Source organism: Panthera pardus, unplaced genomic scaffold (genome assembly GCF_024362965.1).
Source record: "Panthera pardus isolate Hobbes unplaced genomic scaffold, ASM2436296v1 HiC_scaffold_13, whole genome shotgun sequence".
NCBI lineage: Eukaryota > Metazoa > Chordata > Mammalia > Carnivora > Felidae > Panthera > Panthera pardus.
The window spans coordinates 14,155,467-14,169,515 of record NW_026526688.1 but is presented as its reverse complement, the minus strand read 5'-3'; the positions used below and the strand labels follow the sequence as shown (position 1 = coordinate 14,169,515).

General features: G+C 38.9%; 1 protein-coding gene and 1 pseudogene across 19 annotated transcripts in view; one reads left to right on the top strand and one right to left on the bottom strand.

Moving 5' to 3' along the window:
• The window catches only part of TENM3 (teneurin transmembrane protein 3), a 1,270,502-nt gene that overhangs the window by 192,380 nt on the left and 1,064,073 nt on the right, over positions 1 to 14,049 (bottom strand). The gene's annotated exons all lie outside the window — the stretch shown is intronic.
• Positions 1,076 to 12,380, top strand: LOC109250951 (T-complex protein 1 subunit zeta-like; annotated as a pseudogene).

Genomic DNA, 14,049 nt, shown 5'->3' with positions numbered 1-14,049 from the left:
AGGAAAGGCATAGGTTATTTTTTCAAAATATTCTTCCCGGTTTAAAAAAATAAAATCTTTTGCATTATGCTTACTGAAATTATGTATTATACCCAAAGAGTGCCTTTACTCATTTTAGTCCTTCTTTCTGCCTGACGTTTTTCAAGTTCCTATTGCTCGTGTAACTTCAGGATAGCCTAGAAGCTGCCTGTTTTTATTTGATAAACACAACTTACAGCAGATAATTTATCAGTAACAAATATTAGATAGATCCAACTTTGGTCATTTTGCTCAGCCCTTTGTCACCAAAGAATTTAGCCCAAGAGTGTCATTTCAGGCCGCCCCATTAAACCCATTAACATGGGGTAACGACTTGGATCATGGCATACACTGAATAAGGTATGTTGACAACCCGCGAAAGTGTTAGGAGCCACGGAAGAGATCTGATTACGGGACACATTCCAGTTTAAGTAACTTACAAAACCCCAATTACAAGCAAATGTACGATATATTATTTGTGCTCTGCAGAGGGAAGAGAGTAAAGTTTTAATAACTTTTCCTAAATAGCAACTATGCTATTGATTGGTGAGGTGAAAGGTACCATAGAGACAAATAACGATAATACGGATTTTTCTTTTGCAGTGGGATATTTTCTTGAATAGGTTATGTATCTGTCTCTCTGAGCTTCATGTATTTTATAGTGCTCAGTTAAAGAATCTAAAAGATACAGTGCCTGACATACCGTAAGTGCTAAATAGTAACTTATTAATGCCAGAAAAGAAAGAACTCTCTTCAGGGAAGAACATTATGAGGGAAAACAGTACAGCTGACCTTGAACAACGCAAAGGTTAGAGGCACTGAGCCCCTGTGCAGTAAAAAAAGCTGAGTATAACTTTTGACTCTCCAAAAAAAACTTAACTACAAATAGCCCACTGTTGACCAGAAGTCTTACCAATAACATAAACAGTTGATTGATAGACTGCATTCTTACAATAAAGTAAGTTAGAAAAAAGAAAATACTAAGAAAATCATAAGGAAGAGAAAATACATTTACAATCCTGTATTTATGGAAAGAAATCTGTGTAGAAACGGACCCATGTTGTCCAAGGACCAGTTGCAACTGGGAAGCCTCGTCACTAATCAATACCGCTATCACAAGGCACAAGGACATATAATCAAGTGCGTCTGAACAGGAAGACTTTCTCCCTTCACGGGTACCAAAACAAGAATCTGAAATGTCGCAGGAATCAGAAAGCAACTACTGTCTGGCCGGAAGAGGGAATTTTAACCTCACAGTCATGAAGTCAGCCTGTCTCTTCTTCCCGTGTAGTATGACCACAGAAGCAAGTCAAGAATTTTCAAAAGGGGGGAGAGGAAGACACCTGGTTTTTTAAAACATACCTGGGCATGTTTACTGGTTCAATTTTTTTTTTTTTTTAATTAAAAGCAGCTCCCAGACTGCTGTGTGCAGTTCAGTCCCAGTTTTTCGCTGCTTTACAGCCTTGGGCTATGGTCTTTGGGGAACACTGTGGAAATGAACTCTGAAACAGGAAAGCTGGGGGATTAAAATATCTTTGTGCGCATGCGTGTCTGCGTGTGTGTGTGTGTGTGTGTGTGTGTGTGTGTGTGTGCGCGCGCGCGCGCGCGCGCGCGCCTCTGTTTGCGTGGGAGGGACTGAAAGGTGTCAGGTGCCTTTATTTTCGTGTGTGTGTGTGTGTGTGTGTGTGTGTGTGCGCGCGTGTGTGCGCGCGCATGCGCGCGCGCGCGCACGCATGCGCACGCCCCTGTTCGCGTGGGAGGGACCGAAAGGTAAGTGTCAGGTGAGAGGTGAAGAGGAAGATGAAGAGGTGTCCCCAAAGTCACCCCGACCACTCTGTCCCACACACCTTCCTTCACAAGCCTGTCCTCTTCCTTCCCTGGACCTCAGCTGTGGGGCGGCCCAGGTCCCTAGAGGAGAAGTACCCTGCTTCACAAGGGGGACAGAATCGAAGGGTGACAGCTGTGTTGTATGAAAACAATTGGTTGCAATGTGAATAAAATCCGCTAACAAAAGACAAATGGGGGTGGGAGGGAAGGAGAGGAGGAAGGAGGGCGGAGAGAGAGGCACACACCAAGGAACAAACACAATTTTAACTTTACTGAACCCAGAGAAGTGCCGTTAGGCAAGGCACATCCTGGACATTCATTTGCCTATGGCTTGTGTACTCCTGGACGCTACGGGCAGCAGGCTGAATAAACAAATAAACTCAGCTTCTGGTCCCCTGACAGTTTATAATATGATCCACAGGCCGTGTTGAGCTACACAAACATTTAGAAGGAGCCAAACCCATTTACTGATGCTTAGCAAAGATGGGGCTGAAACCCTTCTTTCTAGATCGTAAAAAGTGTTCCTTCTCACTTCACTCCCTGGTTAACATCCCTAACTTTCTCCCACCGGTTACAAATGAAACCTGAGTTTTCTTGGAAACCGACCTCTTTCTTGTTGTTTGTTTTAATGTTTATTTATTTATTTTTGAGAGAGAGGGGGAAAGAGAGAGAGAGAGAGAGAGAGGGCACAAGCAGGGGAGGGGCAGAGAGAGAGGGGAACGCAGAATCCGAAGCGGGCTCCGGGCTCCGAACTGTCAGCACAGAGCCTGACGCGGGGCTTGGACTCACAGACCGCGAGATCATGACCTGAGCCGAAGTCGAACGCTTAACCGACTGAGCCACCAAGTGCTCCTTTCCCTTGATTTTCTAATGGTAAATGTAGGTAACAACACCTCCTTCATCTGGCTACATTTCAAGAGCTACTAGGAAGGGCGCATAATATAAATTCAAAACATCTTATGACACTGAAATTAGTAAATTATACAATGAAAATGTCTCTTTTGCCCAGAAAAATCTCATATACATTACAGACATTGAGTTGCCTTTATTTTCCTCTGAGGAAAAAAAAAATGGAAGCACCAAGACTTTTCCTTATAAATGGGGAAAATCTGAGTTGAGGAAATACGTCTTTTTTTTTTGTCAGACCACACCTCAGTAGAGCTCACAGTAAAGCAAAAATATTTAGACATTCAGGGTGACTTCCAATTTCTCTCCTTTCCCTCCAACAAATGCTGTATTAATAAGATACCCACCTAAACTACTATAGTGGAAACTGGAAATGAAAGGCCTCATCTCACTCAGAAAATTACTTCACATAAACTTACTCTTCCGGCTCAAGTCTTTGAAAGTGCACTGCTCAATGATGGACCCCTGCAAGCCTTTGGTTAAAATATGGCACCATGTAAACATTTTCACCACAAGTCATCTGTCACTTAAACATTTCATACAGCTGCATGCAAATCAAAGAAGAATTTAAAATGTTTTAGAAACCATACACATAAATAATATTGTGCTTACCACCTTCATCACCAGATGACTGATCACCAGATAATTTATATAAAGACATCTGAGTATGAAAAACTTAGAGATAAATGAGAAGACACAAACGAAAGACTTGTACTGACTACAGGGTATAATTTCAGTGAGCACAGGTGAACTGATTTACTACTAAGTGAGAATTTGGTTTAGTTTTCTTGGGGTCAAACCTTGAAATGAGGATTAAAAGAAAGACTTAAAGGCTTTATTTATCTATTTATTTTTTTAAAGTTTATTTATTTTGAGGGAGAGAGATTCCCAAGTAGGATCCGTGCTCAGCCCAGAGCCTGATGCACGGCTCAGTCTCACATATAGTGAGATCGCGACCTGAGCCGAAATCAGGAGTCAGATGCTTAACCAACTGAGCCACCCAGGCGCCCCAAAACTTAAAGACTTTAAATCTTTGCATTCTTTTTTCTGTGAGAGTTCACTGTACTTTCTACTTCAAACCATGTGACCACCCAGATCACCTGCCAACTCCCTTGCCATAAAATGCTAGAAGTGCTGGGTAAAATATATTAAATACCTTTTGGATTGATGCACTCAGCATACTTACTGAGTGTCTAACAGTTACACAGACTCTGTTCCAGGCAGGGAGGACGTAACAGGAAACAAAAGAGCCAAGAGTCAGCCTACCAGTGGAACTTTTACTTTAGGTTAATATAACTGAATTGGAAGAAAGAAGTGGCCGGGAACCAAGGGGAGAGAAAAATTGCTGACAGCATGTGAGATGACCTGGTAGCTTCTATGCGGAGAACTGCCTGTCTCTGTAACCTTTCTAATGTCCAAAGAAGAAACAAAACATAATACACCAGTTGTTACGGAGACCCCTACATATATGAGGCTTGACCCTTGAAATACTATACCCTCAGTCCAAGAGTAGACTTAAAACATCTCACTGCAAATGGAACAGTAAGGAAACTTGCTGTGTTGTCTTGAGTCCTACACGGGAAAGAAACCAACTCCTGAAATTTTTAACCACTAGCCTGGGCTTCTTTGGGGTTGGCATAGGAGATTCAGACTTATACTCTCAATGTAGTTTGGGAACTTCCAGCCAAAAAATTAATATTAAAATTGATCCTGGATCTGCAATGCTCCTCCCTGGGGTACCTTGCAGAAACAAATGCGAAACTTCTTTAAAGAATACGCTCTCAACCCAAGTCACAAAGGATTTCCACAAACAAAATACAGCTTTCAGTAAATTAACAGACTAAAGTCACAAAGTTTAAATGGGAACAATCTACCTTGCGCCAAATTCTACAGACAAAACAGCAGAACTGCTCTCCCCCAAAACTTCAGATAATATAATCATTTACTAAAACTTCAGTATGTTTAGGATGTTAAAGACTTGAAAGAAATTAAAACCATTAAGAATAAGACAGTATAAAAATGCAGTTAAAAAAAGTAGAATGTGTATAAATAAGAAAAATGCAGCCACTGAAATCAGAAACTTATTCTATGGTTTAAACAGTATATTAGATACCACTATAGAGAGTATCAGTGAATTGGAAAAGAGATTTGGGGAAATCACTCCGATGGCATCAGAGAAATCAAGAGTGCTTAAACATGAAAGAGTAGTTCTAAGACAAAAAAAGATAGGATAACAGAGCTCAGTATACATCCAGACAGAGTTGCAGAGCCAACAACTGAGCTTTCTTTAGAGTTGCTTAAACAGCTTTCTCCAAAGTTCCTAATATCATGCTTATGGCATATAGAACATGAACGTACTGATCTCTTTTTCATTTCATATGAATTATCTCTGCTATTCTCTTTTTTGTTATTGGATAAAAGCTTTTGGCGGGGGTGATATTTAATTTCAAAGGTGACTTCTCCTAAATTGTAGTAACTTCTCTTTGAGGAGAACTCAGACTTCAATGGTTGCTGCTCAAGAGTATGTAGCTAATCTAAAATGTCAAACACCCTAACTTATTTCAGTGGATGGAAACAAATGTAATGGCTACGTTCTGCTTGTGAAATAACTCGGTGTTTAGTATACTTAACCCTAGTAATGCCGCAGATTTATCCTCCATGAAATTCTTAGTTTTGCACAATCATTTCTTATAGAAACATACATAAAACATACCTATTACACATGCATAGAAAACTGGATAAAAATACCTTTAAAATGCCTCAGTATATGTTTCAGGATATTCTTCCACCCCTTTTAAAGTACTTTACCTGAGAGAGTAAGCAAAAAGGGAAGAAGTTGTCCTAGTCTTGACAATAAAGAATTGTTGACATATGATCAATCAAAACTTCTCTTCTCTCTCATTACCTAATGATCATTTGATTTTAGTGCAATTAAATTTTATTGACTTTCAATGGAGTACATGACATGATATAATAAAGCACATATTTGTAATACGGATAAGGATAGGCTAGGAGGCAACTAAATGCTATTATACATAACAAATGGCTTTAAAGAATAAGAAAAGCAAATGGAATATTCGAAATGACGTGAATTTGCTATGCTTTTCAGTTATCACAGAGGAGATGTCTTGTATAGAAGAAGATGTCTTGTATAAGAGGAAACAGAAAGTATAGGGTTTAGTTCTGGCTTTAACTAAACCACATATAAATCAATTAACTTCTGGGGCTCAGTTTTTCTTCTCTGTAAATAAATGCTGTGGGGAGCAAGGTGGGCTCAGACAATGAATTCTGAAGTTTTTTAGCTTTATAATTCTTTTGGGTACAACATGATATTTTCTTGAAACACTAAATTATGTTATAAATATTCAAAATTTAAGGTAATTAAAAGCCCCATATTATCTTAAATTATACATATAAGGCATTTAAGGAACATACAATAAAAAATTACTTTATTTCAACTGTAAGTATTATGAAAACTCCACCGCATTAATTCATGCCACAAATACCGTACCATATCATCTTGTTATAAATATTAAAAATAATATTTTTATTCTAAAATAAAATGCTGTACTACATATGTTGTAAACTAGCAATATCTTAAGGAACATATAGTCAAAATCATTTTGTATCAAACTTAAATTTACTTCAGATTTTACTATTAAAATTTTTGTGTAAACAATTAATAAAAAAAAGCCAGCATGAAACTTTCAAGCCTAAAAGAAAACTAATGAATCTCTTAAAAGTTATGGGTTACAATACATTTTAAAAATTAAGAACTGGGGCGTATGGGTGGCTCCGTCAGTTACGCGTCCGACTTCGGCTCAGGTCACGATCTCATGGTTCGTGATTTCAAGCCCTGCGACGGGCTCTGTGCTGACAGCTCAGAGCCTGGAGCCTGCTTCGAATTCTATGTCTCCCTCTCTCTCTGCCCCTGCGCTGCTTGCACTCTGTCTCTGTCTCTCAAAACGTGAATTAGCATTAAAAAATTTTTTTTAATTAAAAATCACTTTTAGGGAAAAGAGATTTTTACTTCATCCAAACCTTTTTCTGATTTTTATTTTTTAAATATTTCAGCAAACACAGGAAAAATAAGTGATCAGAAAACACACAGAAAGTATCCAACAACACTGCTGATCTCATTTCCCCCCAAATACTAACTTTGCCATTGACATTTTCCCTAGCATATTATTTGATTTCATATTTGTTATCTGCAATTTATTGGGTCCAGATTGTCTATAAAGGTCTTAATTTTGAAACAGAATAAAATCTTTGACGTTTCCTTCCAGTCACGTGATGGCCTCTAGGTAGGGAAGCGTGTTACCACAGACACTAAATATCATGGAGATGCAAAAAACCTAACAGAACCCGCTGTATCCTTCCCATTCTTGGCGTGATCAATGAGAGCGATTTCTTAAGTGGAAACCATGCAATGATGCTCTTTGATTAAAAGGGAAACAGTCACAGTTTAAGCTGACACTTGCTTCCTTGCTGAATGCCCTCCTAGGTCAATAATTTTGGGATAACATTTGGTGTGTACGTAACATAAAAGCCCCTTCCCAGTATGTATTTTTTCTGCTGCTTTAATGACTTTGCAGTGAAAAGAACTGCAAAGTACTATAGAAATATGAGTTACTGTTGTTTAGGAGATTAATGATCTGGATTTTCTGAGGCTTTGTTGTGACTTTTAAAGTAGTAGTAAGCATGATTTGTTGAAGCTGGAAGGCTGGGGCTTTTCTACGGGATGCTAACTGCCACTAGAAACCTTCCTCTCAAAATAGAGGTTCGGAAGAAAGCAGGTGACGAAGATATCCTTTCGCAGATCATCTGATCTTTTCTTTCACGAGCCCACGAGCATTTTCACGGCCAGGTATTAACATTTTCCATCGAAGAGATAAGTGGATTTACAATGCAGAAGAGTAACGATCTGGTAGAGGAGGCCGCTCAGGCTGCCATGATAAAACAGAATGGGGGACTTAAACAGTAGAAATTAATGTTCCCACAGTTCTGGAAGCTTGGAGTCCTAGATCAATGTGCAGCAGAATCAGTTTCTGGTGAGGGTTTCTTCCTGGCTTGCGGATGGCTGCCTTGCCCGTGTCCCCACTTAGCTCCTGGAGAGAGCAAGCTAGCTCACTGGCATTTCGTCTTACAACAGCAATCCTGTGGAACCAAGGCCTCACCCTTACGATCCCAAGTAACCTTAATTACTACTTTAGAGTTCCCATTGCCAGATAAAGTCACATGGCGGGGGGGGGGGTTGGGGCTTCAACATATGAACTTGGGGAGAAACACACATTCAGTCTGTAACACGTGGGTGCAAGCTCCCTCTCTAAAATTTAGTAACTGTGTAACCTGAGCAAATCAATTTCATATTCTAAACTCTCCAATGCCTCATCTGTACAACGGGGTTAATAATCACTCCTATACAGGGAATTAAAAGAGATAATGTATATTTTAGAGTATTTTTATAAACTGTGAAGTATTAATATATATACGTGTAATTTTTTTGGCTAAAGAAAATGTTTATATGTGAGCATGTCCGTAAGATAATTTAATATTTTTAAAAAATTTTTAAAAATATTTTATTTTATTTTTGAGAGAGTGAAAGCAGGGGAGGGGCAGAGGGCGGGGGGCAGAGGATCTGAAGAGGCCTCTGCGCTAGAGTCCAACGCGGGGCTCACACTCACAAACTGTGAGATAGCGACCTGGGCTGAAGTCGAACGCTCAACCGACTGAGCCACCCAGGTGCCCCAATAACTTCTTAATTTCTTTCTACAAGGTTTTTATTTATTTTTAAGTGTTTTTATTTATTTTGAGAGCAAGAAAGCATGAGCAGGAGAGGGGCAGAGAGAAAAAGAGAGAGAGAATCCTGAGCAGGCTCCATGATGTAAGTGCAGAGCCCAATGCGGGCTTGATGTCCTAAACCGTGAGATCATGATCTAAGCTTAGATCAAGAGTCAGACCGACTGAGCCACCCAGGTGCACAAGAAAGTCTTTAAAAACATTCCATTTTCATTTATAAGGGCAAATATATACCTAAAAATAGTTTTAAAAGGATCTCTTAATATCATTTAGAGTGTTTACACAGGATAATGCATCACTAGCATAAAAGGTGGAAAGAATGTACATTATTACAGAGATAATTCCACGTGTGTGGCTAAAGTGTGCTTCCATCTTATATAATGAACTCATACCTGGAGGCACTAATTTGTACTCTTTGCATTTAAAGCAACGTACTAGAAACCATGCTCTCACTGAAACATGGGAAAACGTGAAAGTGAATGAAACAACTTGGCTTTCTATGGCATTGACTTTGAAAATCTGATTAAGACAGATGTCTTTAGCTGATCGTTCTTCAATGTCACGTTGTCATACTTCCCATCAGCAAGATGTTTTAAAGGCGTTCGATTAATATTGCATGCCAGAACTGAAATTACATCCTTTGTCGTTCGGTTCCTAATGGCGCAAGTGATATCTATCAAGTAGTGTTTTATGAAGCGTGCGTGATTTTTATTGCAGGCTGTTTTCACAAATCTTCTTCAGGTTTCGGAAAGACTGCTTAGGGTTTACAATAAATAGGCCCTTCTGCTGAAAATCAGGATGATTCTTTTAAAACTGAGGTGAAGTCTGGATTATTAGAATTTACTTATCAATAAAAAAATCCTCTACCGGAATCTGTTGTATTCCCATGTGCATGGTCTTGAATATATCTGCTTTGCCTGAATATTTTACTAAATCGTTTATTATACACAAAATACGTGCCAAGCACACATCACTCACAAAACCTTCATCGGTGTGCACGTGCATTATCTTCGAGTAAGGAAAGCATGTGGGATGTGGATGCAGTTTAGACTATTTTACACTCACTGGGTTTGTGCTACAGAAGTATGTATTTTATTTTCTAAATATAATCACTAATTTATTTTTTTAACTTCATTTATTTTGAGAGAGAGAATGTATGCATGTGACTGGGGGAGGGGCAGAGAGGGAGAGAAGGAATCTCAAGCAGGCTCCATGCTGTCCGCACAGAGCCCGACAGGGGGCTCGATCCCACGAACTGTGAGATCACGACCTGAGTTGAAATCAAGAGTTGGACACTCCAAGACTGAGGCCCCCAGACGCCCCAATTACCAATTTATTTTTAAGACAAATTAGTGTCTTGACATTAAATTCCAAAATTTCTGAAACTCGATATCAAACATGTCATTTTCATTTATTAAAGACCCAAAATCATAATATAATCTTCCATATATATAAGTTAGGACATTACAAGTGAAAAAAGAAATTTTTGTATTTGATATACACGTATATATATATATGTATGTATATGTATGTGCATACATATATACACATATACGTATGTATACACATGTGTATGTGTATATGTGTATATATGTATATACACATATGTATACATATGTGTACATGTATATATGTATGTGTATGTATATGTATATACACATATGTATGCATATGTATATGTATATATGTATGTATACACATGTGTGTGTACACGTGTGTATGTATATATATGTGTATATATACGTATACATATACACAAGATACCATATATATTGCTCTGAACATACATGTATATATATGTATGTGTATGTATATATGCATATACACATATGTATACATATGTATATGTATATGTATACACATGTGTATGTGTACATGTGTGTGTATATGTGTGTATATATATGTATACATACACACACGATACCATATATATATTGCTCTGAACATAAACCAACATATGTAAACTCCTGACTCTATCTTTAATATATTCTATTCTTTCATCCTCGGTTACCTTTATAAAATTAGGGGGGATAGATTATGATTTCTAATATCTTTTCCCAGTTAAAAAAAATTCCACAATTCTCTAGCGTTTTTTACGTGTGTGTGTGTGTGTGTGTGTGTACGTGTATGTGTCTGTGTGTACGTGCACATACACACAGTTTAAAGCTTTGGATGCTAACTTCTAAGTATCTCATGCTATTACACGTTATTTTGGATTTTATAAAATATAAATGTACTCAAGAGTTTGGGCATCTGCGTGCCTGGTCTCTTTCTCTTCCTCTGCTGTGTAGCTATGGTGGCCGTGAAGACCCTGAGTCCCAAGGCCGAGGTGCCCAAGCCCAGGTGGCCCAAGGGCTGCAGGATGCTCTGAGGACCAACTCGGGGCCTAAGGGCACCATGAAAATTCGTGCTTCTGGAGACATCAAGTTTACTAAGTACGGCAACGTGCTGCTTCGTAAAATGCAAATTCAACACCCAACAGCCTCCTTACGAGCCAAAGTAGCCCAAGATTGCATGACTGGTGAGTGAGCCACCCCCAGCGTCCTCATCGTTGGAGCACTGGCCAAACAGGTGGATCTCTGCATTTCTGAAGTTCTTTGTACCAGAATAACAACAGTCAGATTTGAATCTGCAAAGGAAAAGGTACTTCCGTTCTGGAACAAGTCAAAGTGAGCAAAGAGATGGACAGGGTAACACAGAGCGTTGGCCAGAATATCTCCACATACTAAAGCTCACGCTGAATGTGCTACCGTCCTAAGAGAGGCTGTGGCGGACTCCATCTGGGCCGTTACAAAACAAGATGAACCTACTGACTTCTTCATGGTTGAGGTTAAGGAGATGAAGCGTAAATCTGAAACCAATACAAGCTTAATCAGAGGTCTGGTTTTGGACCAAAGGGCCTGGCATCCTGATGTGAAAAAAAAGACGGTTCATAATCCTCATATGTGCAATGTGTCATAAGATTGTCAAAAAAAAAAAAAAAAATAAGCGAATTCTTGTCTTTCACAAGAATGCAGAGGAGAGACAGAAAGTAGTAAAAGCAGAAAGAAAATTATTTGAAGATGTAATTTAAAAAATGATAGAGCTGAAAAAGAAAGTCTGTGCGGACTCAGAGAAAAGATCTGTTGTTATTTAATCAAGGGAATGGACTGTTTTCCTTAGATGCTCTTGCAAAAGAAGGCATAGCAGCTCTGTGCAGAGCTAAAGGGAGAACTGTGGAAAGGTTGATTCTTGCCTGTGGGAGGGTAGCTTTACATTCTTTGGATGACCCAAATCCTGATTGTTTGGGACATGCTGGTCTTGTCTACGAGGATACATCGGGAGAAGAGAAGTTCACCTTCATTGAGAAATGTTAACAATATTGGTCAAAGGACCAAATAAGCACACACTTACTCAAGTCAAGGATACAGTAAGAGATGGCTTGAGGGCTGTTGAAAATTCTATGGCTGATGGCTGTGTCATCCAGGGGCTGGTGCAGGGGTGGTGGCAATGGCAGAAGCCCAGATCATAAGCCTGGTATAAAGGGGAAGCCCAACCTGGTGTTCAAGCATTTGCTAACGTGCTGCTCATGATTGCCATGGTTCTTGCCCAGAGCTCTGGTTTTGACTTTCCAGTGAATTAAAATTCAAGCTAGAGCAGAGCGTTCAGAATCTGGTGAACTTGTAGGTGTGGACTTGAACACAGGTGGGCCAGTGGTGGCAACAGACGTCGGCCCAGGGGATAACTATTGTGTGAAGAAACAGCTTCTTCACTCCTGCACTGTGACAGCCACCAACGTTCTCCAGGTTGATGAGACCACAGGAACTGCAATATCTTCTCCAGGAGGTTGAACCGAAGCTTTTCCCCTGTATCATCTGAACCATGAAGACGCAATGATCTTAAGAACGGAGCTACGGAATTTTTGTCCCAACTTCAAATGATTTGCAAAGGAATTTCCCCTATGAAGGGGAGAATGCTGGCATCCACCCAAATTCTTAAGTTCTGGAATTATAATTGCAGCATTTTTTAAACTGCACTGCAGTATACACACATAAAACAGGCCATTTTTACCAATGATCATGATGTTTGCTTTAGCTTCTCTGATCCGAAAAGTGCATGTTAGAAAAGCACATGTGATCTACCTTGTTATTCAATATTCCTTCAAAAACAAAGCAAAAACATCTACTCAAGATAAAACAATTGATCAAAGACATTATAAAGGCAAATAGCAAAGGGTTTATTCTGGGATGTGTCTCCCTTGGGCTGTATCTCCATAGTCGATGTGAGATAAAGTTGGCTCTATCTCTCCCGAGTTAGCTGCGGTCTTTAGGGATCTCACAGACACGTGGCTTTTGCCAACTATATGTCTGTTACAAAGGAGAATAAAAATATTAACATTAAGATCGACAGTCTCATCCAGTGTTGCCCTGCACATTCATCTTGTTTGGATAATTGCACATTTAAAATTAGAGTCTACTTATCTGGTTCTAGACATTAGGGAATAATGCGCATGGAAAAGGGTTTTCAGATTCTAATTCCCCATGGCAGATCACTGCAATTCTCATTAATTCTATAAGGAAGAACTTGCCTCTCCTTCAATGTTTACTTGAATTTTTTTCTGCTGTATGTGGTTCACTGAAGGAATGGCAATAGTTCACTTTAAAAACATTCTCTCCATTAGCAAGAATCGATTTTCTAAAGCATTCCAACACGTCCATATCCAGTCTATAACAAGTCCTTTAACCCCTAATGCTCAAAAAAAACCCTGCGTGCTTAAAAGATAATGCTTACTGCAAGAAACAAGAAAAAGAGAAAAAGAAAAAAAGAAAGAAAAAGGAACTACATATTTTTCTATTTTATTTATTTATTTGTTTATTTATTTATAGCTAGCCATGAGTAAATCACCCAGTAATTCTAGAAAGGAGTCACTACACATCTAAAAGGGAGTTGCTAAAAATCTAGAATCTATAAAATGTAACTTTATACATCCTAAATGCAAAAGTGGGAGGCACCATGGGAGGGAGAAATCTATGGAGGAAATTTACACTCATTAAAGTTTATTAAATTCATTAGGCTCTGTACTCAACATACGTTATTTTATTTAATTCCACAGCCATTTATAATCTGTCACTACTTATTCCTATTTCATAAGCAAGGAAAGAAAGTTCTGAGAAATCAACAAGTCTGGCAATGGTCACAGAATAGGACTCCAAAGCTTTTCATACTAATTTATACAGGAATAATTATTTTTGTCAGTTTTGATTTAGACTTTTGTCAAGAAGAAAATGGAGATGAAAGGTCAGCTTTAAGATTGTACTGCAGACTCTGGAAACATTGGCCTTAAACAACACATTATAGCAGATGTACTTAACAGATATACACAGAACATTCCATCCAAAAACTGCAGAATGCACACTGTTCTCAGTGCATATGGGACATCTCCAAGATAGATCACAGGCTAGGTTATAAACCAAGTCTTAATAAGTTCAAGAAGACTGAAACCCTATCAAGTTTCTTCCT